Source organism: Podarcis melisellensis (genome assembly GCF_964234715.1).
Source record: "Podarcis melisellensis genome assembly, chromosome: 3".
Classification (NCBI taxonomy): domain Eukaryota; kingdom Metazoa; phylum Chordata; class Lepidosauria; order Squamata; family Lacertidae; genus Podarcis; species Podarcis melisellensis.
The window spans coordinates 107,218,330-107,243,498 of NC_138530.1; the positions used below are offsets into that span (position 1 = coordinate 107,218,330).

The window sequence follows — 25,169 nt, forward strand, 5'->3', positions numbered from 1 at the left end:
AGAATTTTCCTCACTCTCCTGAGGCAACGTTCTTCTGCTATTTCATCCACCGGATTCATGGGACAGCCCATAATATCTTGTGCTGTATTCACCGCTCTCTGTAGGCACTTCCTATCAGTTGATGTCAAACCAGCATACCACACTGTGATGCAGTATGAAAGGACACTTTCTATTGTTGACCGGTAGAAGGAGATAATCAAATGTTGATTGACATTCTTCTTCCACAATACTCCTAGGAGATGGTGTCTCTGTTAGGCTTTCTTAACCACCTGGGTTGTATTTATTTTCCAAGTAAGGTCTTCACTGAGATAAACTCCTAGGAATTTAAAGGAAGAGACTCTCTCCACACACCTCTCCCCAATGTACAGTGGGGCTACTTCTCCTCTCTTCCTCCGAAAGTCCAACACCATTTCCTTTGTCTTGCTGATATTAAGGTGCAAGTTGTTCCCTAGGCACCATGTAGATATTTTTTGGACCTCCCCTCTAAACGCTGATTCATCTCCACCTGTTATTAAACCCATTGTGGTGGTGTCATCTGCAAACTTAATAATTGCAGCAGACGGGTCAGATGATACACAATCGTATGTATACAATGTATACTATATAGGCTATTACATGCAATAGCATGTGTTAACTTGTGTGAAGTTGAGCTTAAGAGCCTGATCCATACTTTCTTTCAGAGCATGAGATAGCTTCTAAAGAAGGAGCAGAAGAGCAGTAGGAGAAGGAAGATAATGAGAGAGAAACATAACTATACAATAATATGCACCAGATGTACATTTAACAATAGGAGAAGAGCCTGCTGGTTCAGGCTAATGGCCCATCTAGTACAACATCCTATTTTCACAGTGGCCAACCAGCTCATGGGTAGCCCGCAAGCAGGAGTGGAGCACAAGAGCAATCTCCCCTCCTACAGTTCCCAGCCACTGGTATTCAGAAGTCTGCAGCCATAGTGGCCCAGAAAAGCCAGAACAGACCTATCAACTTCTCCAACCTAACCTTGAAAAGAGGCCCACAAGGCAGCACCATGGAGAGCTCCAACAAAGCAACTTGTTCCGACAGTGTGCACTACCCACTAACTCTCGGGGTGTTCAACTGCCACGTCTCCTCCTTTCCTCTGCCCATATTGCCCCTTTCAGTGAGAGAGGAGCTGGTGACCTCTTCTCACACACTGCTGCAGCTGCCCTCCACAGTGAGACAAAGAGAGATTATGCCCACCTACCTTTGGGTGACTCTGTGTACACTACATACGCTGCAGCTGTGGAGAGGGAGGAGGTTGAATTTGCCAGCCAGCAAATGAAGTGAACTATGTGTCTACCCTACTGATGCTGCTTGCCTGAAAAGGAGACAGTGGCCATTGTGACCTCATGATGATGATACCTGCCTGAAGGAGTGTCATGGCAACCTGTTTCATGTAATATCTTGCCTGATGAAGCATCACGAAGAACTTGAAAGCCTGCCACATTTTTGTGACGTTTTGATTGGTCCTAGGTATTGCCCAACTAGCCGATGGACAACAAACATGGATTCTGTGATGTGTTATGGTGGCTAAGAGACTTATAGAATAGATAAGTCCTGCTAGAATAGAAGGACAAACTTTCTCCATGTTTCAGCCAGCGGTTTGAAGAGCTCACTTCCCACTTTACATTTGAATGCATGGCATATAACCATCCATTTCATTTAGAAACCTATTTTGACTGCTTAATTTAATGTATATGTTTCAAACAGAGTTAATGGGGTATTTTTAGTTTCAATGTCAGCTGGCAATAGATTGTTTCAATCACTGTTGGTTGTTTGTTTAGTTATTTTCTGTTACAAATGCAAATAAAAAACTGAGAGTTGCAGTTATTCTTATAACAGTGAACAAGCTAAATTCAAAATTAAGATGAAATTTAAACATTTAGAACAAAAATCTAAACTAATGGTAAATAAGAGCTGAAATATCAAATGTAAATTTTGCAAAAACTAACAGCTGTAAATATTATTAATGTGAAATGCATAAATTATCCAGGATCAGTTCAAGCTGATCTAGATCAGTGAAGTGATTTCTGTACTGAAAATACGGTAAATAGTTTATTTCTTAAAGTAAATTGCTTCTTGAGCCAAAAGGGTATTAAGTTTTCATTTGCTGTCTACAGCAAGAATATTGATTTTCAATAAAAAAAATATTCTATTCAACATCGGATCTGTAAGATACAGAATATTCTGCTTTTGCTCAAATTTAATATATTTTATGAGATATGTGGAAGGAAAACTCAGTTTCCTTTTATATGGAAGAAATGATGGATCACTGTGATAAAATGCATCAGGCAAGGAAAAATGTAGATAAAGGGCTGTAGCTCAGTGGTAGAACATTTGATTTGTATGCAGAAAAACCCAAGTTCCATCCTCAGGTAAGACTTCGAATGTTCCTTGCCTGAAAGTGGGTCTGTATTGTTCTCCTCGCTTTCTCAAGGCTGCAGGTTGCTACCACATAGCTCATCATAGTGTGGCAGAGCCAATCTGACACTCCCTCCATGCTGGCCTTGTCCCATCGCCTCTCCCTCTCAGTAGGCAACAGAGATGTTCAGGACTGGGAAGTCAGGAGAGCACAGCATCCCCACACCTGTGTAGCACCATTGGTCACTACTGAATGTAGACAATGTTGAGCTAGGTGGACTAATGTCCTAACAGTAGAAGGCAACTTCCTAAGTTCTTATGAAAATCTGCCACAGCATTTCGTCATACTATTTTCTCATGGTTTGATCCTCCAGGCCCCACTGAAATCACTCAATATCTTCCAACTTTGACTTGGAAGCACTTCAGCAAGGATAGTGATATGTGACATGGCATCAAAGCGCAGAAGCCAGCTTCTGAGGTGAGTAAATTTGTTCCCTAAATATCATTTTGTGCCTCATGTTGCTGAATATATTGAAAATGTAAACAGATGTTGGAGAACTCGTCTAGCTTCTTTGGCTTTGGAAAGAGCAAATGGAATTATTTCTAAAAAAAATTCATGCAGTTCATGTTTTTTGTTTTTTGGATGAAGTTAAAGTGAACCAAATTAATTTTGCCACAATGCTTTAGGCTCTCTTATATGATGCCACCAACTGAGAGCAGATTGAAACATTAAGGGTGAAGGTGAAGGATTTTAAAGAACTAGTACGATGGTGGAAAGGAGTTTCCCTTTCAAATGTTCTCTTCTTGGGAGTTGAGTTTTCTAAACTCAGGCCACCCATAAAACAAGCCATATGATTTTGTTATCATTGGAAGCTGACTGTCAGAAGAAGCACAGCTAATATGTTCTGTGGTATCTGGATGCCTTTACATTGCACGATAAGAGTATTATGCAGCATCAAAAAACTTTGACACACTATCCGTAAGAACTAGTTCAGATTTAGGATCCCACAGAACACTCCCTTCCTTACCCACCCTCTGCGGCACTCAGATAAGGGCTACTCAAGGCTTTCAAAATAGGGTTTGAGATTCTGTATAGGTTTAACCTAAACTTCAAAAAATGTGATCCAACAAGTGCTGTAAATCCAATTTTTGCTGTAAATCCCATTCTATCACCAAAATCATTGGGATTAAAAATGCTTCAAATGGACTGAATGTCACCACTATGTAAAAATATCAGAGACGCGAGTGGCACTGTGGTCTAAACCACGGACCCTCTTTGGGCTATACCTGCTATACCTGGTATAGAATGTAAGCAGCCCAATTACTTGTGGGACAACTTTCTGACAGCAAATAACACCTGCACAGGCCAGCCTAGGATCAAGGTTTGGGACGCAGGTGGCACTGTGGTCTAAACCACTGAGCCTCTTGGGCTTGCCACTCAGAAGTTTGGCATTGCTCTGTCTCAGCTCCTGCCTACCTAGCAGTTCGAAAGCACACCAGTGCAAGTAGATAAATAGGTATCACTGTGGCAGGAAGGTAAATGGCATTTCTGTGAGCTCTGGCTTCCATCATGGTGTTCCATTGTGCCAGAAGCGGTTTAGCCATGCTGGCCACATGACCTGGAAAACTGTCTGTGGACGAACGCCGGCTCCCTCGGCCTGAAATCGAGATGAGTGCCTCAACCCCATAGTCGCCTTTGACTGGACTTAACGGTCCAGGGGTTATTTACCTTTACCTTTATCGGGGGATGATGACTAGGAAGTTTCTCCCTTTCCTTCTGTTACATCCCAATAATCTTGGACATAGTTGCCGCTCTGGCAGAAAAACCTTCATCTGGCCTGTCCCACTTCAGAACTGAAGTAGTGCATTCTTGAGTGCACCCCAAAGTTCTTCCTTTTAAGTGAATGGATGCCTTCATTCCTTTGGGGAAAAGTAAAACCCTGTAGTTGGGAACAACATTGTGGCAGATGAAGTCCAATCTTGTCCTCTGCTCCTAACTCTGGGTGGGACAGTCTTTGCTTATAGAGGAGGAGTTGCACCCATACAACATCCTTGCGGTTCACAAATCCTCTTTCTACACACATTACTGCCACCACAATAAACCTTTGCCTTATACAGTGGTACCTCGGGTTAAGAACCTAATTCGTTCTGGAGGTCCATTCTTAACCTGAAACTGTTCTTAACCTGAGGTACCGCTTTAGCTAATGGGGCTTCCCGCTGCTGTTGCGCTGCCGCCACACAATTTCTATTCTCATCCTGAAGCAAAGTTCTTAACCCAAGGTACTGTTTCTGGGTTAGAGGAGTCTGTAACCTGAAGCATCTGTAACCTGAGGCGTCTGTAACCCAAGGTACCACTGTAATTTAAGAATAATCCAATAGTCTTCTTTTTCACTAAACATTGGGAAGGAGGAGACATTGAGGTGACATGGTAGCTGCAGTATCTTCAAATATCTAAAGGGCTGTCATGTAGAATATGTTTTCTGCTGCCTAGGAGGGTAGGACCTGTACCAATGAATTAAAGTCACTAGAAAGGAGATTCGAACTAAACCTCAGGAAGAAGCTTCTGACAGTAAGAGCTGTTCAGCAGTGGAATGGACTCGCTCGGGAGGTTGTGGACTTTCCTTCAAATGGATGGATGGCCATCTGCCATGGATGCTTTAGCTGATATTCCTGTGTTGCAGGGAGTTGAGGCAGATGACCCTCATGGTCCCTTCCAACTCTAAAGTCATGTGGTTCTGTATTTGGGGGAGCCAGTTGGCTGAGTAGACACCTGTCAGTTGGGACCTGATAGCTGCTCTCTTGACACTGGCCTTGCTGCCGCTTTCCCAAATGGGGATACAGCAGGGTGGCAGCGAGGGTGGGGCTGTGCAGACACACCAACGGAGCTAATCTTTACCATCACCCTGCCTCTTCCAGGCAAGCTGCTGCAACACTTTTACTTAGGCAGACATCAGTAGTGGGTCAAGTGATGGGGTGGACCCTCAGAGCCATCCCATCGCATGAGCCACTACTGATGCCTGTGTCATGAATTAGCAACTGTTGCTCATATCTTGCGGGGGGGGGGGGCGGTATCCACATGTCTTCCCTTGTTCTGGAAATGTGTGTAAAGAAGCAACAGGGAGATAACTGCAGAAGAGCTTTTTTTCTCCCGCACAAAAGTGAACTTGAACATAAGAATGAAATGTCTCTAGTAAAGTCTGGGAAGATTCTTCGCCATCCGTGATTAATCTATCCTACACCAGTCTGCATGGTGACCCCTTTTAGATGTTCCCATTGGCTGATTCCCAGAGTTCCAGACATGCCACAAAGTTTTGGCTGGCCAGGAGATTCCAAGCATCGCCAGACTTCTTGATTTTAGCTACGTTCAAGATGAAAGTTGGATTTCCCCTCTCCCCTTTAAAAGTTGGTGGCATAACCCAATGAATATATTGCATTTTCAGCTGCATGTTTTGAAAACTAAAAGGACAAGAAAACAGTGTGGGAAAAATCAGGCTACAGGACGACAAGAGGGGAGAAAAACAAACACCCTCTATAGTTCCCATAGCTCAACAGAGCATGTTGTTAGGGTAACTCATAGGCCAGTGCCTCTGAGGGATCCAATCACTGTTTGGCAGAATTAGATTCTGATTCATGCTTTCTTAACTCATACACGTGCCAACGAGGGATGAGAACATTCCATGGGAACTTTATGACCAGTCTCCTCCTTATCAGCTTTGAACCAGCTGCCAGACTTGAAGGTTGTTCGATAGATAATTGAATTCTCCACATCACACATTAATTTATAGATTTCGTCTTATCCATCCATGGGCTAAGATTCAAGGTCCAACGCAGAGTAGCATTTTCCTATCCACACCCTCCCTTCCTGTCTCTGAACTTCCTTCCTTAAGATTTACCCAGAGATCATTGTGCTAAGTGAATTCCCTGTCCTCAGCTTGTAAACCTCACCCCCTTGGAACTTGTTCACAAGCTTTGCTCTGACACTAGGGATTTTTAAAATCAATGCTTCTCTACAAGCAAGGTCCGCAACAAAAAGTTGTGTTGTATTCCCAGTCTCTCTTACAGGAGTGCTCTCTAGAGGAGAGTTATAGTCCTACTCAGGTAGCCTCAGGAGGAAGGAAGGGGGAAAGGCTATCACCAACAACATGTCACCAGGTGATTGACAGAAGGGTTGTCCCATCCACCTGTCATAGTTGGCCCATGGAGGTGGGAGGAGATGGCAACCAAGCAGGATCAAACTCCTTGCCCATCAGATCATGGGTTGGGAGTCCAGTTCTGCTGTTGGCAGGGAACAGCTGCAAAATCAGTCGTGTCCTTACCTAGCCCCACACCTGATGCCATATCAGAATGCAAGGTGGGTGCAGCCCCAGATTAGACATCTTTGTAAAACACTCTCCCCTAATATATTGTGCATGCTATTTTCATAAATATATGCATAATATTTAGTATGTATTTTTTCACTAATATTGGGATTTTTTTATGCATACTAGACCCCAGTGTAGGTAGAACTCATCTTACACGCATAAAGCTACAATCACATAAGCGAATAAGTGTAACATGCAAGTTACTTTTATATGTGTTTACTTTTACAGTGGTACCTCGGGTTACATATGCTTCAGGTTACATATGCCTCAGGTTACAGACTCCGCTAACCTAGAAATAGTGCTTCAGGTTAAGAACTTTGCTTCAGCATGAGAACAGAAATCGTGCTCTGGCGGCGCGGCAGCAGTGGGAGGCCCCATTAGCTAAAGTGGTGCTTCAGGTTAAGAACAGTTTCAGGTTAAGTACGGACCTCCGGAATGAATTAAGTACTTAACCTGAGGTACCACTGTACATAGTACTTGGTGTCAATATTATTATCTTTAGAGAGGAGCAAAAATCAGTGGAAATCCACCCATGTGCTTCCACTAAAAGTGGGTTGTGGATTAGGCTGAAAATGTGTTAGTGCTGAAGCTGCCCTTTACTGAGTCATCATTGCTTACCCAGTTCATTGGTGGTTCTTCAAGGTCACAAACATGAGATCTTCTGCAGCTCATTGAAATTCTTGTAACTGGACATGCCAAGGATAGAACCTGAAACCTTATTCATACAAAGGCCCATACAAACTTATCCAGATCATATGATCATCATCTGAGGCCCTTCATTGTGTGCCTCCTCCACTAAAAAAACAGTATACTTACAAAAAAGAAGAAGGGGAGATGATGTGGAATGCTCTCTAGAGTTAAATACAGTGATCCATCCAGTCCTACATGCTGTCTCCAGTAATGACAAGAGAATCAGATGTTTCAGAAGATAGGCAGCTAGAGGATGCTTCATTCCCACACTGATCAAAGTTCATACCCGCTTTGCCACACTAGTTATACCAACGTCGGAAGCCACACAGAACATAGGCACCCTTTTTCATGGCAAGTTATTTGTGTGATATGGCTTCCACCTGGTCATGGTGAGTTTTAACCACACCAAAGAAACTCTCTGAAAAAGTGGAGTGGTTATTTGTGGCCACACTCTGGGTTGTATTCATAGAATCATGGCACCAGCCTTTACTCAGAGAAGACCCACTTAAAGTAAAGCCAATATCTCTTGAGTTAGTTGAATACAGCCTCATGTGCCTGGAACAGCCACCAACTCTACCTGATGAAAAAGCCACATACCTTTCTGTCTGATGGACCCTTGGTAACTGCCATTCTTGTTTTCACTTGAAGGCAGCTAGAATAATGCAATGTACTTCATCACCTTACCAACAAAGGTCCGCATAGTTAAAGCCATGGTTTTCCCAGTAGTGATGTATGGAAGTGAGAGCTGGACCATAAAGAAGGCTGATCGCCGAAGAATTGATGCTTTTGAATTATGGTGCTGGAGGAGACTCTTGAGAGTCCCATGGACTGCAAGAAGATCAAACCTCTCCATTTTGAAGGAAATCAGCCCTGAGTGCTCACTGGAAGGACAGGTCGTGATGCTGAGGCTCCAATATTTTGGCCACCTCATGAGAAGAGAAGACTCCCTGGAAAAGACCCTGATGCTGGGAAAGATGGAGGGCACAAGGAGAAGGGGATGACAGAGGACAAGATGGTTGGACAGTGTTCTCGAAGCTACAAACATGAGTCTGACCAAACTGCGGGAGGCAGTGGAAGACAGGAGCGCCTGGCGTGCTCTGGTCCATGGGGTCACGAAGAATCGGACACGACTAAACGACTAAACGACTAAACAGACTAAACAACAACAACTTCATGTAAAACTTCATGTAAACTGCTTGGAATTGCCAGTCACTGCAGAATGTATTGTACAGTCACTATGCAGGGGATTTTAGAAGAGCAATACACAAGAAGACCTTGCTATGTGCACATTGATCTAAGCTAGAATCCTAATGCCTATGCACAAGCCTGGTAGATATTGCCTGCTAATCAGTCTACAGGGGTATAATATCTCTACTTGTAGTTGGTCAAAACGACTGTGCTGCAGTTTGACACTGAAAATGCCAGGTATTTCACTCTTAATACAGCTACTGGTTTGTGCCAACTCTCTTTTCAAATACTGGCAAAGGAAGGTTATGTCTAAGTATGCAAATCCTCCTAAATGTACAATGAGAAACAGCAAACCGATACAAATAACTTGCAGTCTATGGAGCTGGCCTGATGATATGATGTCAATCCAGCAGATCAGTGGTGGAAATGGAAATTGACTTTAGTTTTCCAGACTCTCCATTACTGTCCATTCCTTATAAAGCCAGCAAGAACACAGGTGGTGCTGTGGTCTAAACCACAGAGCCTAGGGCTTGACAATCAGAAGGTTGGCGGTTCGAATCCCCACGACGGGGTGAGCTCCCATTGCTCAGTCCCAGCTCCTGCCCACCTAGCAGTTTGAAAGCACATCAAAATGCAAGTAAATAAATAGGTACCACTCTGGCGGGAAGGTAAACGGCATTTCTGTGCGCTGCTCTGGTTCGGCAGAAGTGGCTTAGTCATGCTGGCCACATGACCCGGAAGCTGTCTGTGGACAAACGCCGGCTCCCTTGGCCTATAGAGCAAGATGAGTGCGCAACCCCAGAGTCTTCTGTGACTGGACCTAATGGTCAGGGGTACCTTTACCTTTACCTTTCACCTTATAAAGCCACAGTACTCTTCTGTAGGGCTCTCATGCTAACAGTCTCTATAATGTCTGCTATAAGCAAATCTCTGGAACATCAGAAGCCTTTGATATGAAAGACATGCTAACATATCTCCCTTAATTTCCTTATTGTTTTCAATATTGTGTGTTCTAAGAATTGGAGAGGATTTGAGTTTATTTATTTAAACCTTTGGGGTTTATAATCAGCAACGTCCACCGCAATTTGGGGAATGTTGACTGTTGGCAACTCCCTATGGTTCTTTACTCCAAATCTCCATTAGGCCACAGACACACAAATCAAGTAATTTAATGGAGTAAAATCAAGTAATTTAATGGAACTTGCAAGTTTAATGGAACAAATCAAGTAATTTAATGGAACTTGCAGTTCTTGACTAAACTTTTTTGAGAAGTCTTTGCTTAAAACTTGTCTTGCATTGTGAATTTAGGAAGTGGAAAAGCCCCCTAAACGTAATCACAGCTAGAGTAGCCTTCTTCAAGCCCAGTTGTTCTTGGACTCTAGTTCCCATCAGCCCCAACCATCATGGCCAGTGGTTAGCAATGACAGGAGCTGGAGTGCAAAACCATCTGGACCGCACCAGATTGGGGGAAACTGAGCAAACCTGTTGGTTAGTTTGGAAGGAAACATAGATTTAATTCATCATTGAATCTGTGCAGATTAGTTTATCTCGCCTCCATGCAAGATTTCTGTATGGCTAAAATGTAATTCTGAGCTCCTGAAAAGAAGCAAGTGACACTTAATTGAACATAAAGGTAAAGGGACCCCTGACCATTAGGTTCAGTCGTGACCGACTCTGAGGTTGCGGCGCTCATCTCGCTTTATTGGCTGAGGGAGCCGGCGTACAGCTTCCGGGTCATGTGGCCAGCATGACTAAGCCGCTTCTGGCGAACCAGAGCAGCGCACGGAAATGCCGTTTACCTTCCCACTGGAGCGGTACCTATTTACCTTACTTGCACTTTGACGTGCTTTTGAACTGCTAGGTTGGCAGGAGCAGGGACTGAGCAACGGGCGCTCACCCCGTCACGGGGATTCGAATTGCCGACCTTCTGATCGGCAAGTCCTAGGCTCTGTGGTTTAACCCACAGTGCCACCAGTGTCCCATAATTGAACATAGCTCTGGTTAAAACAACACTGTTTGGTTTCATTTGTTTTAAAACTATATTCTGGAGACAATGGACATTGTGAGGTTTTGGCAGTATCACTGAGTTCCATCGAGTGGCTTGATATTTCTCCTAGCAGTCTATGGACCCAAGCAGGTAAGTAAAGGAATGACAGCACTGTGTTGCAGAAAAAAGGGCTAGGATTGGTAATAGGTTGGCAATTGGTTATAGGCTGGCAATAGGTTCAGGACAAATCAGGGCGGGGTTCACGCAATGTATAATTACATTATGTGTTTTCTCCCCAACAAAATTGTGATGAACAGTGGTGTAGATGGCCTTATTTTTATTCAATTGCACTGCCCTTTTAATCTCACGTTTCTTCTTCCATGGAATTCAAGATGCCATACATGTGATTCCCCGCTGATCACTCATATAGGCACTGACCAGACCCAGACCAGCTTCAGCAAGCATGGTGGCCTCCTAACCAGAGAAATTCATGGATGAGAAAAGGTCTGTCAATGGCTATCAGCAGAGCCAGCCCAATATATTTTGACCTCTGAGGCAAACTGCAAAATGGTGCCTCCCTCCCCACCAGGGAAAAAGGTGTGAGTGAAGATCTACGTTGAGAATGGGGGTGGGGGATCTACATCAGGATCTGCTGCTCCTATGGATCCTGCCTCCTGAGGTGATCACTTCAACTGGCCTCATGTGTGGACCACCCCTGGCTATCAGGGATGCCTATCTATTTGTTGTCTTAGTCACTTTACACCAGACTTTATCAGCAAATTGGATTCTTTTCAGTGTAAGTATGGATCAAGATAATGGTTTTTATCTCCTACTGCAGATGTTACATTTGCATAGTAAGCTTTGTACAATGATATTATCACCAAGTAATTCTCTGTTCTTATCTTGGAGCTTTGCCTATAAATGGCGCAGTCATGCTGGGCCTCTTACATTTCAGATAGATCATTAGGCCCTACCATTTCCAATCCCCACTCCAGACCTTTGACATGTATGTTGTTGTCTAATCATTCAGTCGTGTCCGACTCTTTGTGACCCCATGGACCAGAGCACGCCAGGCACTCCTGTCTTCCACTGCCTCCCGCAGTTTGGTCAAACTCATGCTGGTAGCTTCGAGAACATTGTCCAACCATCTCGTCCTCTGTCGTCCCCTTCTCCTTGTGCCCTCAATCCTTCCCAGCATCAGGGTCTTTTCCAGGGAGTCTTCTCTTCTCATGAGGTGGCCAAAGTATTGGAGCCTCAGCTTCAGGATCTGTCCTTCCAGTGAGCACTCAGGGTTGATTTCCTTCAGAATGGATAGGTTTGATCTTCTTGCAGTCCATGGGACTGTCAAGAGTCTCCTCCAGCACCATAATTCAAAAGCATCAATTCTTAGGCGATCAGCCTTCGTTATGCTCTAGCTCTCACTTCCACACATCACTACTGGGAAAACCATAGCTTTACCTGCCAATTGAGGATTATGAATCTGATGAAGTGGGTTTCAGTCTATGAAAGTTATGCCACAAAAAAGTTATTAGTCATTAGGAAGTCAAAGATTCTTTGACTTCTAATTTTTGCAGCAGACTTAATGCAGTTACCTTTCTGGGATATGTCAGGTGCTTTGAGCACTTTAGAAGAGAGTTAAAATTTAAGCACAGGACGTTGGGAAAGTGATTCGAAAGAGCTAATTGGAGAGAAGGGGATTTCCAAAGATGACGACGCTTCTGGAAAAAACTGTTCAGGACCAGCTTAAACAAATATGGCATCAAGCCTTGTTGATGGGAGCCAAGGAACACAGGGCCATTTCTGTGCTGTCAAATGTCATGACACAAAGATTCATGAGAAAATGCCTTCTAGCTCCCGGGAAATCTCCCTGTCAGAGCACACCCTCCTAGTTCGACACATCTGCTATACTTCGTGCAGGAATTCATTGGGCACAAAACATAGATGGATTTCTTGGGAATGAGCAAGAGACTTCATATAAAAGCTTTTTGTTGGGGGGGTGGAAGCAAGAAGAACCATACTATTTTTATTTTTGCATATTTCTGAAGCATTCTAAAGAGGGTGATAGATAAACCACACATCATATCACATCCTCCTCAAAATGACTGAGAAATGTGGAGAAAGAGAATCTATTAGAATAGAGAGATGTGCTTTGTACAGGTGAAGGTTTAGCATTAGTTTAGCAGAAAACCAACATTTGTCAAGAATCCTTATGGTGGAAGAAGGTAGCAGAGCTTTCATTTTATGCAGTAGGCTGAAACGAGTCCTCGTCTTTCTAAAAGCCCATCCCTACGAGGGGTCGAATTACTGTAATATCAAATAATGTTTGCAGACATTTCAAGTGGTGCTGGCAGAGATAGGAATCAATTACAGAATGTTGAATTTTAATGTTGTTGATATGAGTTCATCTTAATGGGGGGGGGGAGGGATATCTCACACAAGACCAGGAAACAGAAGACTGAGCAGTGCTCTAAAACTGTGAAGACAGGGACTACACAACTAGGTGGGAGGTGTCTCAAGAAGTCCAGGAGGAAAATGGGGCTACACCTCCACTCAAGAAAGGAGGGGAATAAGTGCAGTTAGTGGGGAAGAGGGCCAAAAGGTAAGGAAGGCTGACGTTCACATACTGATTCAATTTAACCGGCCACTTTTCTGACTGTGGGCTTCCAGTGAACTTATGATTCAGCAACACATGCATATTTAGTCTGCGGGACACTGCCACAAATTATTAATGTGGCAAATAGTTTAAACATCTCTATCCAAAAGACGGTCAGGTTTCTAGTTGGAGCTTAAGATTGTTTGGCACTGAATGTGTAATTCTGCGACAGCTCAAAGCATGTTCACTGCTAACGCAGCTCAGATATAGCCGCGGACAGATTTTGGCCTTTTGGTGTGTGGAGTAAAAATGGTTTTAAGGTCTGCAGAAGTAAATAGTAGACGCTAATATGGTGTTCATCCCAGATCTGTCATTGGAAAGGCTCCATCTTCTCATAATCTCAGAGTGCAAACATCTCTGTATATTTGATATCCTTGACATTAAAAGAGTGATCTGGTTTGTTTAATGGCTCCGAAAGCATCCCTGAGTCACTGAAGCTAATAGCCCCCATTTGAATTTGTAGTGCCTGCTCTGAGCAGCACCAAGTGAAAAGTTCCAGATCCAGCCATTTGAAAAACTCCTGGCACCGATGTTTAGATCTTGACCCCCTGACTATATTTTGGTTCACAGTTAGCAGCTAGGTTACCAAAGAGGGTGGCAGTGTTTAGGCATCCCTGCAGCTTCATTCTTCATTCAGGGTCTCCTTTGACAAGATACTCCAACAGGCCTGATGTTTCTCCAAACTGCATTCCTGCACTGAAGAAATATATAGAGGGAGAGCCTTGGCTTAAATGCTTTCTCTGGAGTAGCTTCTGGCAGGAGAGGTCGGTGAGAAGGGCTGTCAACAGGTATCTAACCTCCAAGTAGTGCAAGTTTTACCCCTTACTGGGAGATAGGGGATAAGGCGACAGGCAGCTTAGTGCTGCATGGATGCTTGGACAGGAGTGCCAGATTGACCCCATCAATGCTTGCAACAAGTGGGATGTAATCCATTGGAGCAGTCAAATACAACATTCCTTATTTCCCTAGAGTGGGCATAGGCAGGAGGATGTTAATCCAGTCAGTATAACTCCCTGTTCCACTGGTCTGGAGCACCCTCCCCCTGCAGGTGACCAGGGAGATGGGAGTGATCCTGGCTGACTCCGTAAAAGAGCCGAGTCATGCAGCCATCTTCTCTCTTGATGCCATGCTGCTCTCCTGCTGCCATTTTGTTCTCTTGATGCTGTTCTCTTAACGTATTTTGCTGTCTGCTTGCTCTCAGCCAGCAGCACATGGGCTTAGTTCCCATAAGGGATGAACTCACAGTATGTTCTGTAACTACTAGCTAAAGCTTGCCTTCAGGGATCATACTGTGAGCTGAATGTGAATAAACTTCTTGTTACTTTTAAGGAAAGACTCTTGTGTCTTTATTCTTTTAAGAGGGATAAAAGGGAACACCAGGAATAGTCTATTCTAATCAAGCCAGCCTGGATTGCTTAACTAAAGAGATTCAAATGAATGTGCAAACTAGCTTCCTGCTGAATTGAGGGGAATCTGCTCTGCTACATGACCCAGTAGCGTGAATGAATGAAGGATAATATTTAATTAATATATCAGGTGGTGCTGTGGGTTAAACCACAGAGCCTAGGACTTGTTGATCAGAAGGTCAGCGGTTCGAATCCCCGTGATAGGGTGAGCTCCCATCGCTCTGTCCCTGCTCCTGCCAACCTAGCAGTTTGAAAGCACGTCAAAGTGCAAGTAGATAAATAGGTACCACTCCAGTGGGAAGGTAAACGGCGTTTCTGTGTGCTGCTGTGGTTCACCAGAAGTGGCTTAGTCATGCTGGCCACATGACCCGGAAGCTGTACGCCAGCTCCCTCGGCCAATAAAGCGAGATGAGCGCCGCAACCCCAGAGTCGGTCACGACTGGACCTAATGGTCAGGGGTCCCTTTACCTTTACCTACTATCCTTAACATTCACACACAGAAAAGTGCCAACTTCCTCATCGCCTTGTCCCATCCCTTCTCCTTCCCTGTAAGTAGCCATGACTTTGCTGTCTGGAAGCCAGGTACCCACCACTGCCCGTAATCACTGACTGCTCTGGGTTTCTAGAAAGGATAATCTGCTGTCTTTGGTTTGAGCTTTAAGGGAGTCTGAAACTCTGCCTGGTTGGCATGGAATATAATCCAAGCTGTACCTGAAGAGTTCCATCCAGCTCACAGACTTGGAAGGCAGAGATGGGTGCTTTATCAGGGTAGATTGCAAAATGTTCTTCCTCAGAGTGTAGCTAAGGCGCTGAGCATGAAATTTTGGGGAAACGTGTAAACGTTTTGGGCATGACCCACTCCAGTTGTGGACTCCGTTCCTGAACACAGAGGGCTCCCATGGACCCTGTTAGCACCCTGTTTCTCCTCCCCCCACATAGGACAACAATTAAATCCCATTTTTTATGATTTCGTCAAGAAAACATGGAATGGGGAATTGCTGAGCCCCATTTGAACCCCTTATATTCAGGGGCCGTGTCTGTGGCTTGAGTTGCTGGTGTCCATTGATCTTAGCAATTTGACTCCTAAAATTTTTTGCCTTAAAATTCTTTGGTAATCATTAATAAATATCCATGATAGTTTAAAAGCAACATTTTAGCCAATATGCGATGTAGTTTAGGATGAAATAAATTGTGTTTCACGACTGAGAAGGGATTTGAACCCAAGTCTCTCAGGCCTTAGCTTAGTCCAACACTACACTACAGTGGCTTTCATTTACATAGGTTTAGATAAGATCTGCATGTCACCTCTGCCCTGCAAAGGAGATCTACAGGCGAGTCACATTTTGGATATGGAATGAAAGGCATAAATCAGTGTTTCAGACAAAAAGGAAATTAGAATGTGCATCTGGGTGTTGACATTGTCCATCTGCATTGCATTGCTTTCAGCTGAATGCACATTAAAAACACAGCCCCATCCATATTCTGATGCAGCTAGTCTTACAGAAACAGCTTTATAAAGTGTAGCTCGAGTAGATTCAGAGCAATCGTATATTATATACAGCGTCTCGTGTGCTATTAGATAACACAAGCATCTGGGAAAGATGATATGTTTTACTGTTGCATAAGAGATATCACCATTGATATACACTTGAGATTGTGAGAAATGGGTGTGTTCTTTTGGAATATGCCTGCTGGAGAGTCTAACTGCTTTCCAGTGCAAGTGCCAAACAATCGGAGCCAAAATCACAGCCATTAAATATTGAAGTCATTGTAGTCATCCAAGAAAAAGGGTCACAAATTATCTATTGTTCTGTCTGACTTTATAGAAAGAAACTTGGGAATGTCAAACACTGATTACAATTCAAAGAAGAAGAAAAAACAATAATAAAAATGATGCCAAATAACACTGTTTTAAAGTTCAGCTTAGTGCTCTTAAATTACAAAGCAGAACTCTTTCTTCTAATGTTTGGCATGCCCACATTCTAATTTTGACTTCTTCTGAAAGGTGGCGATAGCATCTGATGAGTCACCATTGAAATGTGTGAGACCAAATGTTTTCCCCCCCATATAGCTGAAGCAATCAGCACTCTTGGTTTATGTGCATGGCTTGCTTTCGTTGGGCAATAGTGGCGTGGTGTTACACTTCCTGAACCATGTGATTAGGGTATTCTATTGGGGAACTTGGACTGAACTCTACATTCCCTCTCAGACCCAGGCCGATGCCCCTGTCACCCAACTCTCCTACTCCCAACATGAACTTCATTTCATTCACCTTTGGCCCATGCCCTCACCCCTGAGCCTAGAATTCAGCATTTTTTAAATCCGATCTAATACAATGTGTGCTGGAGGGAGTCTGCACTGTAAGAAATGACAGACACAGGCACCATTGGTGACAGATACCCATTGGGAGGAAAATAGGAATACAGGAAGTGGTTTTACATCACACCAGACTATGTGTTCATCTGTCAGGGACCGTGCTGAGGAGGGCTGCACTGAGGAGAAACGGTGGGAGCCTCCCCCTCCCCCTGCTCCAGATCCTGAATCTTCCCAGGAGCAGGAGGACAGTATAGATTTGGAACAGTGGTTTGCAGAGGGGCATAGTTCAGAAGGCAGAAGCTGGGAAATACTGGATGGGGGACAGCTAGGAGAAGAAACCATAGCTGTCAAGTGTCCCTTATTTGAAGGGACTGTCCCTTATTCCAGCACCATGTCCCGCTGCTGTCCTTTATTGACGAAAGTCCCTTAAATGTCCCTTAAATTTCAAAGGAAGCAGCTCCTCTCCCACCCTTCCTGCCGGCCAGGGAGGAGGGAGGCTCCACCTGTGTTGCTTGGATGTTGCTCACCCAATAAGAAGTCTAAGAACGACTGGGGGGGTGGAGCTTGCATGCCTTGTGTGTGGCTAGTTAATGCAAGCTGAGGGGGGGTTTGAATGCTGGGTGCCATTTTGTTGCACGTGCTGCTGCAAACTTTGCAGTGCAAAGCCAGGCCGGGGAGCCATCTTAAGTTGAGGCTGCATAGGCCTTGTGGTGCATGTGATTCAGATTCTATTCAGTTGAACTTCTGGTTACAAGGTTGGTTGGACAGTGTTCTCGAAGCTACCAGCATGAGTTTGACCAGACTGCAGGAGGACAGGAAGACTGGAGTGCCTGGAACAGGTGAGGCTGCAGGTCCCTTATTTTGGCTGCTGGTCCCTTATTTTCAAATCTGTAAGTTAACAGCTATGGAAGAAACACTGGAAGATAGAGGGTTAACAGATTCACAGTCTCTGGACAGCATTCACTCCCCCCTTCTCCAAAGTCATGGAGAGCTCAGAAAGTAGCAGAACAGAAAACACAAAGGGTACAAGCTCAGATTAGAAGACATAGAAGTGACGTAGATTAATAGGGACAGCAGGGGGTGGATTCCTTAATTGGGAGCAATGCCAATCCTAGTTGTGTTCTTTGTTCTCTCTGTGATTATTAAAGTATAAATGGCAGTTAATAATTTGTTTCTGAAGCTAATTTAGATTACATTTATATGATGGAAAGACAATTCTTCCATGGAGGTCTATAGAAAGCCATTGCCATATCTGGCCACAGAGACTGAGTCACACAAACCTTTATTGCACATGCAACCCAAGAAAAATTGTCCCAGGGAAAGGAGTTTTGTTGATTGCCTTGTGTCCCTTAGGACAATTCTGCTTGTACCCACATGCTTTAAACCAGCTTACTAAAATTAAAATGCACCCCCAACGCAAGTATCTTGGGATGTGTTATTTTGTGTGGTTGATTGTTATATCCTGTTAGAAATCCTTAAATCCCAACCAAAGAGCAGGTCTCAGAGTTCTGATGGGGGAAGAATGTAAGAATGTTCAACTGGTTCCTGTTTGGAGGAAGGATGTGCCTTCAGTAATAGAGATGAATATCTGAACAGTCTAAATAAGGGATCCAAACTCTCTTAGGAAAGGGGGGCGGGAATCTTGTTTTTATTTCTGGAAGGGAAAGAGAGATACATTTCACAAAAAGCCTGTTTTCTTTTTGTAAGTCAGCTTCCCTTTAGCTCTCACATGTGGAAAGCATGAAAGGAGAAAGACAGCCTTCTGGCAGGCCTAGAAGTATAGAGGTGTTTGGAAAACTTCAACCATCCCAAAATGCTTAAATCAGCCAAAGCGAAAGGCAGAGCCTGGAATCTAGTCATTCTTGCTGTGGTGTGTGTGTGTGTTGCTACAGCTTCCTTTTGAAAGTTAAAATAAAAGATCAGCTCCCCCACAGGACTTTTTTTTTTTTGAGCACATCATCAAGGAAGCGATGATTTTGGCACACAGCAGTTGCTGCCTCTCCTCTCCAGACATCAAATAGCCCCACCACATTGCGCTGGGTGAAGAAACAGGAAGGAGCAAGAACACACAGCTTGCGCTCCTTGTCTCCAATGAGTCAGGAGAGCCGCCTCTGCCGAGGATGGAAATCCTCCACTTTTCCTGTGGTGCAGGAAATACCTGTAAACATCTCGGGGTATATTCAGCTCCAACGGACAGTAAACAAGACTATGTCATCCACTCCCATCTACCAGAGCCTTGTAAGGCGAAAGCAACAATGCGACCTTGAATTCAACCTGAAGGAAAATAACAGTGAAGGAACTGACTCATATGTATCCCCCCCAAAATCCAAGTAGGGTCAGTCAGGAAGAAGGAAGGAAGGAAGGACATCTTGAGCCTACACAAGTCAAGAACATGTTAGAACCAGGAACCAAATTGATTCAGTGGGCCACCCAGCTCAATATCCTGTTAATAACAGTAGCCCGTCCAGGATGCTTCCAAGGAAATGTGTAAGAAAATAGTCCAGATACGAAAGAAGCTGTGCATATTGCTTCCAGCTTTTGAAGGTCAGAGAGCAAGGGGTGTCCTGTTTATAAAGTTTCTGAGGATGTCCAGCTTGGTCCTGAATGGGTTGACTGAGAGCTGATGACTATGCACCTATGGCAGTTGAAACATGAGGTGGCAAAGAGAGGAGGATGGAAAGGATACTGTGAATTTATGAGACCATTCTCATGACAGGAATACTGGAGGCTTCCTCCTAATGATTCTGACTGTCAGACTGAACTTGAGACCTTCTGCATGCAAAGTACATGCTCTACCACAGAACTATGACCAGCAGCTCCTTATGAGGTAGGCTTCTGCCATCCCACAGTGCTTTGCAAATGTTCAAGCATGGTACCAGAATGCTGAAGACAGGGTGGGAGACAGCCTTTCACCCAGCAGGGCTAATGTAGCGTAGAAGCCTAGTACGAACGGAGGACCTAAAATTGTGAAATACAAATTCATTTAACAGTCGAGAGAACATTGCCCACAGAAAGTGTGGCAATAAAAATGTAGCTTTTACACTGTAGAATTTTATGACCTCATAAAACTACAGTTTGAATATGATTCTTAGATCATAACATTCAAGCATTGTCTAGAATTCTGTAGCCTTTTCAGAGTATAGAATGGCACGGAACAAAGCAAACTAAAATCTAACTGGGGGGCATTTCACGAACATGAAGAAAATGCGCAAGTGAGCTAATATTGAGCAGTGCAAAATTACTTTTTCTTTCTTTTAAAAACATGATTTTTAATTAGAGTATCTTAGATAAGATGGAAGGCAAAATGGCCACACATACTACGTGTTGACAATTTCCCCAGCCATTCAAAACATCCTCATGGTTGCATTTACACATTAATTAAAGGGGACTGGATATGTGAGTGAGATAACTAGTCTACAAAGCTATCGAGTGTGTGCTGCATATTGCTTCAAGTGTATGATAAACTACTGGGGACTCAAAGTGTGGAAGCACATGTAGAAGGACCTAGGTTTTTTGTAGAATCAAGGTGGTGGCTGGAGCTCCCCATGGGGTTGGACTCGATGGCCCTTGTGGTCTCTTCCAACACTATGATTCTATGATTTCCTTTATACTATGTTTCTCATTCTCGTGAATGGACATTAATGAATATTTCCATTATTTAAAACAAATAGCACCTGATAGAATTGGGTGTGAATGTGAAGATGCCGTTTCTGAAACCCTGCACCTCTTCTTGTACATGAATAGCGTGTAGAACCATTGCAGATTATAAATAATGCTTTTGGCTGCGGCAGCATGCTGGATATCTGAGAAGATTCAGAAGCACACCTTGGTGGATGCTAAGAGTAAATACAAGGAAGCACTCCTTTTCCAAGCTCATCTGAGCACCCACAGAGACAGTAAAGCCCATGCAACAGGCGTATGGTGAGTGGAGAGCTGATCGTTGTAGAAGGAGGACCACCTGCCTTCCAGAGGCAGCAGGAGAAGAAGAATCTCTTGCTTCTTTGTCACTGTTAAGATGACTGGTGTTCTACTTCTGTTGTATATTAAGAAGCAGTGTCTGTTCTTATTGGAAACCTGAGAACACGGATGGCGGTATCCCACTACACATTGCAATCTCTTCTCCGCGATAATTCAATTTGAATCTCTATCCATTTCACTGCTTTATAACATTGTCAAGCTGCTCTTACTGCTAAAACATTTCTCCTGGTGTTCAGCTGAAATCTACCCTCCTATAACTTCAGCTAATTAGATCTACTCTGGCAGCAGAGAAGATGTCTTGACCCTGTTCCATGTGACAACACTTCAGGTCTTTGGAAAGTGGCTTCATTCCCACCCACTTCCCAGTTTTATCCAAGCTAAACGTTCCTGGTCCCTGCCATTTTTCCTCATAGGATTTGTTTTCTACTGCCCTGACCATCTTCATCCATCTCCTTAGAACCCAGTCTAATTTGCTGATAATATATCAATCCATCTAGCACTCCAGATGAAGTCTGAGTGGTGTAGAATAAAGCAATATCTATCTATCTATCATCTATCTATCTATCTATCATCTATCTATCTATCTATCTATCTATCTATCTATCTATCTATCTATCTATCATCTATATCTATCTATCTATCATCTATCTATCTATCTATCTATCTATCTATCTATCTATCTATCTATCTATCTATCTATATCTATCTATCTATCTATCTATCATCTATCTATCTATCTATCTATCTATCTATCTATCTATCATCTATCTATCTATCATCTATCTATCTATCATCTATATCATCTATCTATCTATCTATCTATCTATCTATCTATCTATCTATCTATCTATATCTATCATCTATCTATCTATCTATCTATCTATCTATCTATCTATCTATCTATCTATCATCTATCTATCTATCTATCTATCTATCTATATCTATCATCTATCTATCATCATCATCTATCTATCTAATCTATCATCTATCTATATCTATCTATCTCTGGCAGCACATGATTTCCGTTCTCATCCTGGGGCAAAGTTCTCAACTCGAGGTAACTCTTCCAGGTTAGCAGAAGAGTTTGTAACCTGAAGCGTTTGTAACCTGAGGCATTTGTAACTCGAGGTACCTCTCTCTCTCTCTCTCTCTCTCTCTCTCTCCCTCTCTCTCTCTCTCTCTCTCTCTCTGTATTTCTTGTGACTTGGAACCTGTGGTTCTGTTAATGAGACCTAAAACCACATTAGCCTTTTTCACAGCTGCATCACACTGCTGACTCATGGCACTGCTGACTCATGACCAGTTTGCAGTTGTCCTGGATATAGGAAAAGCAAAAGCCAAGATTTTGCACTGACTTCTATAATATAATCAACTAAAAATCCTATATTATTATTAAAGACAACTGCACATAAACACTTTTCTCAGGTCAGATTTATAAAACCACCTATATGTGAACTTTGCCTACTCTCCAACACTTTAAAGCTAAAATCCAAGACACCATCTTCCCAGATGCCATCTTCCCATTTTTTTTAATCACAAAAGCATGGCAGCCATTTTGGTTGCCATGATCTCACACATTTTTGCACTGTGGTACCCCCCCCTCCCCCGCCTAAAAAAAATCTTTTTCAGGTGCATTGTCCAAAAACACACATTTTAGGGCACCAAGCAAAATCACTCTCTTTGTGTGTGTGTGTGTGGGGGGGTAATCACACTGAGAAATCATGTGATATCATGGCAACCAAATGGCTGTTCTCTTGTGGTAAAAAATGGGATACCCTGGTGTTCCTGGGACACATAGGGTGTGAGCTTGATCTTGTGACAAGAATCGACATATAAAATGGAAGAATGGTATAAAAGAGGTTTGGGATATAGTTATTAATAATAAATAAACAAGTGCTATTAAGGTAAGAGGGGGAATATGCAGGAGAAATGATTCTGAGGTGATACGGAAGGTCTTTGTAGAATTTCTACTGTTAAAATGGAAAGGGGTCAAACCATTGCAAGAGGTGTTGAGATTTTGGGAGGTTGCATAGTTACAATGAAATGGTCTCAGGGGTGGGGTGCACATTTTTATTTATTTATTATTATTTTGTTAAAATAATAGTAATAATAGTAATAATAGTAATAATAGTAATAATAATAAACTTGTGAAGGAGGGGGGAAGAATTGAAATAGATGCATTGTTGTCGTCATCAGTATTTTGATTTTTTACCTGGCCTTCACCATACAGGGAACCAGGCAGAGGGCCTTCTCAGTAGTGGCCCGCCTCCTGTGGAACGCCCTCCCATCAGATATCAAGGGAATTAACAACAATCTATTGTTGTATCTATATCTATATCTGTATCTGTATCTATATCGATAGATAGGTAGATAGATAGTTGATAGATAGGTCGCTGGGTTGGTCACAGCAATTAAAAAATACAACATTAAAGCAGTTTAAAACTAGTAGAGTCAAGAGAATAGAATGGGCCCTAAAAATATCTCTCTCAGGTGTCAGAGGCCAGGGCTGCCACCCCTTGAACCTCTGAGGGCAGTGGAACTACCAAGATGGTACCATCTGCCACCAGAGAGGAGCTATAGGGGAAAGGCTCACTTTCAGATGTTTCAGGCCTATGTCATACAGGGCTTTAAACGAAGTGTTGGATCTCACCACAGTGTGACCAGAAAAAGGAAAAAGAATCCAACAGGAGTCACAGATCTGCTGATCTACTGAAAAAAGGAGGCTTCAGTTCTCTTGTCAGCTGACCCAAGGGAGGGATATAAAGGAGTGGAAATCAAGAGTAGCATCTTTAGATGAGGGTGCAGAGGGAAGAAGTTGAGTATGCTGACCTAGGATTTGGCTTCTGATCTGAAGCATTTCTAAAAAAACCTAAGTGGCTTAATAAAAACACCCTGTAACCACAGAGTCAGGAAGAAGCTCCTTTGAGAGCTCTTTGGTGCTTTCCAAGGGTTGGGAAATGCAATGTACCTCCTGTTTATACTTGCCACCAGGCAGTTGATCCTGATACCTTTGAAGCTGGTTCAAGGAAAGGAGGATTTAGTGCTGAGAAAGTGACCCTGTGATCTCTCATGTGATCTAAAGGGAGCTGGTCTTCAACCAGTTAGTCAGGACTCACAACTGGACACTGTTCCAAACTAAGGTGGACCACAAATGTGGCACCATCAGCGCTGTTGTTGTTGTTGTTGCTCCTCTTCTTCTTCTTCTTCTTCTTCTTCTTCTTCTTCTTCTTCTTCTTCTTCTTCTTCTTCTTCTCCTCCTCCTCCTCCTCCTCCTCCTCCTCCTCCTCCTCCTCCTCCTCATTTGCTTGTTTGGCTTTCTTTTTCACAGGGCACCTGACCATCCTAAAGAAAGAAAGAGAAAAATGGCGAATGCATTATTTTAATATTAAAAAGTTGTTATTTTCCAGATCATCAGACTAGTTGATTTGAAGTATTAAAACATAAACATGGAGGGAGGGAAACAATCACACAGCCTATGTTTGTTTCTTTTTTAAAAATAGTAACTACTTTCCATTAAGACTTTTCAGTTGCAAAACAGCAGTACATTAACCAACATTTCCTACTCTCTTTTCAGAGCCAACAACCAATTTTCACTTACCAACTGTCTTTTCAGAGTTGCCAAAGATTGCAAATTCACCCAGAGCTTTACAAAATATTGAGAATTCCTATGACTTTCTCCAACAGCAAAAAAACAAACTGTTACTGTATGTTTATCTATTCATTTCATTTAAAAAGAAGTGGGTCCCATGTTGCAATCTGGGATGAAAGGTTGGTGCTGGATGTTAAAAGATGGCATATACAGTGGTACCTCAGGTTACATACGCTTCAGGTTACATACACTTCAGGTTACAGACTCCGCTAACCCAGAAATAGTGCTTCAGGTTAAGAACTTTGCTTCAGGATAAGAGCAGAAATTGTGCTCCGGCGGCGCAGCAGCAGCAGCAGGCCCCATTAGCTAAAGTGGTGCTTCAGGTTAAGAACAGTTTCAGGTTAAGAATGGACCTCTGGAACGAATTAAGTACTTAACCCAAGGTACCACTGTACAAGTCTGGCTTCCCTATGCACTGAAACCCTGACCCAAAGCTCTTGCAATTTAAAATTGCCTAGTGAATTAAGGGACTAACACAAGTATTAAAAAAAATCAGAATATCAGAAAATGGCAGGTACTCTGACAGCTACTGCAGTACAATCAATACTGTTTATTAATCGTT

General features: G+C 43.1%; 3 long non-coding RNA genes across 4 annotated transcripts in view; 2 read left to right on the forward strand and 1 right to left on the reverse strand.

Annotated features, from left to right (window-relative positions):
• Nucleotides 1–25,169, reverse strand: part of LOC309367383 — a 249,841-nt gene that overhangs the window by 157,542 nt on the left and 67,130 nt on the right. The window lies entirely within an intron of this gene.
• On the forward strand, nt 1,427–24,642 carry LOC309367359. Its single transcript, XR_014167082.1, has 3 exons — nt 1,427–1,544; nt 2,754–2,857; nt 24,533–24,642. It is a non-coding gene; the product is annotated as an uncharacterized lncRNA (long non-coding RNA).
• Nucleotides 14,090–23,274, forward strand: LOC309367392. Its single transcript, XR_014167126.1, has 3 exons — nt 14,090–14,560; nt 15,218–15,432; nt 23,189–23,274. It is a non-coding gene; the product is annotated as an uncharacterized lncRNA (long non-coding RNA).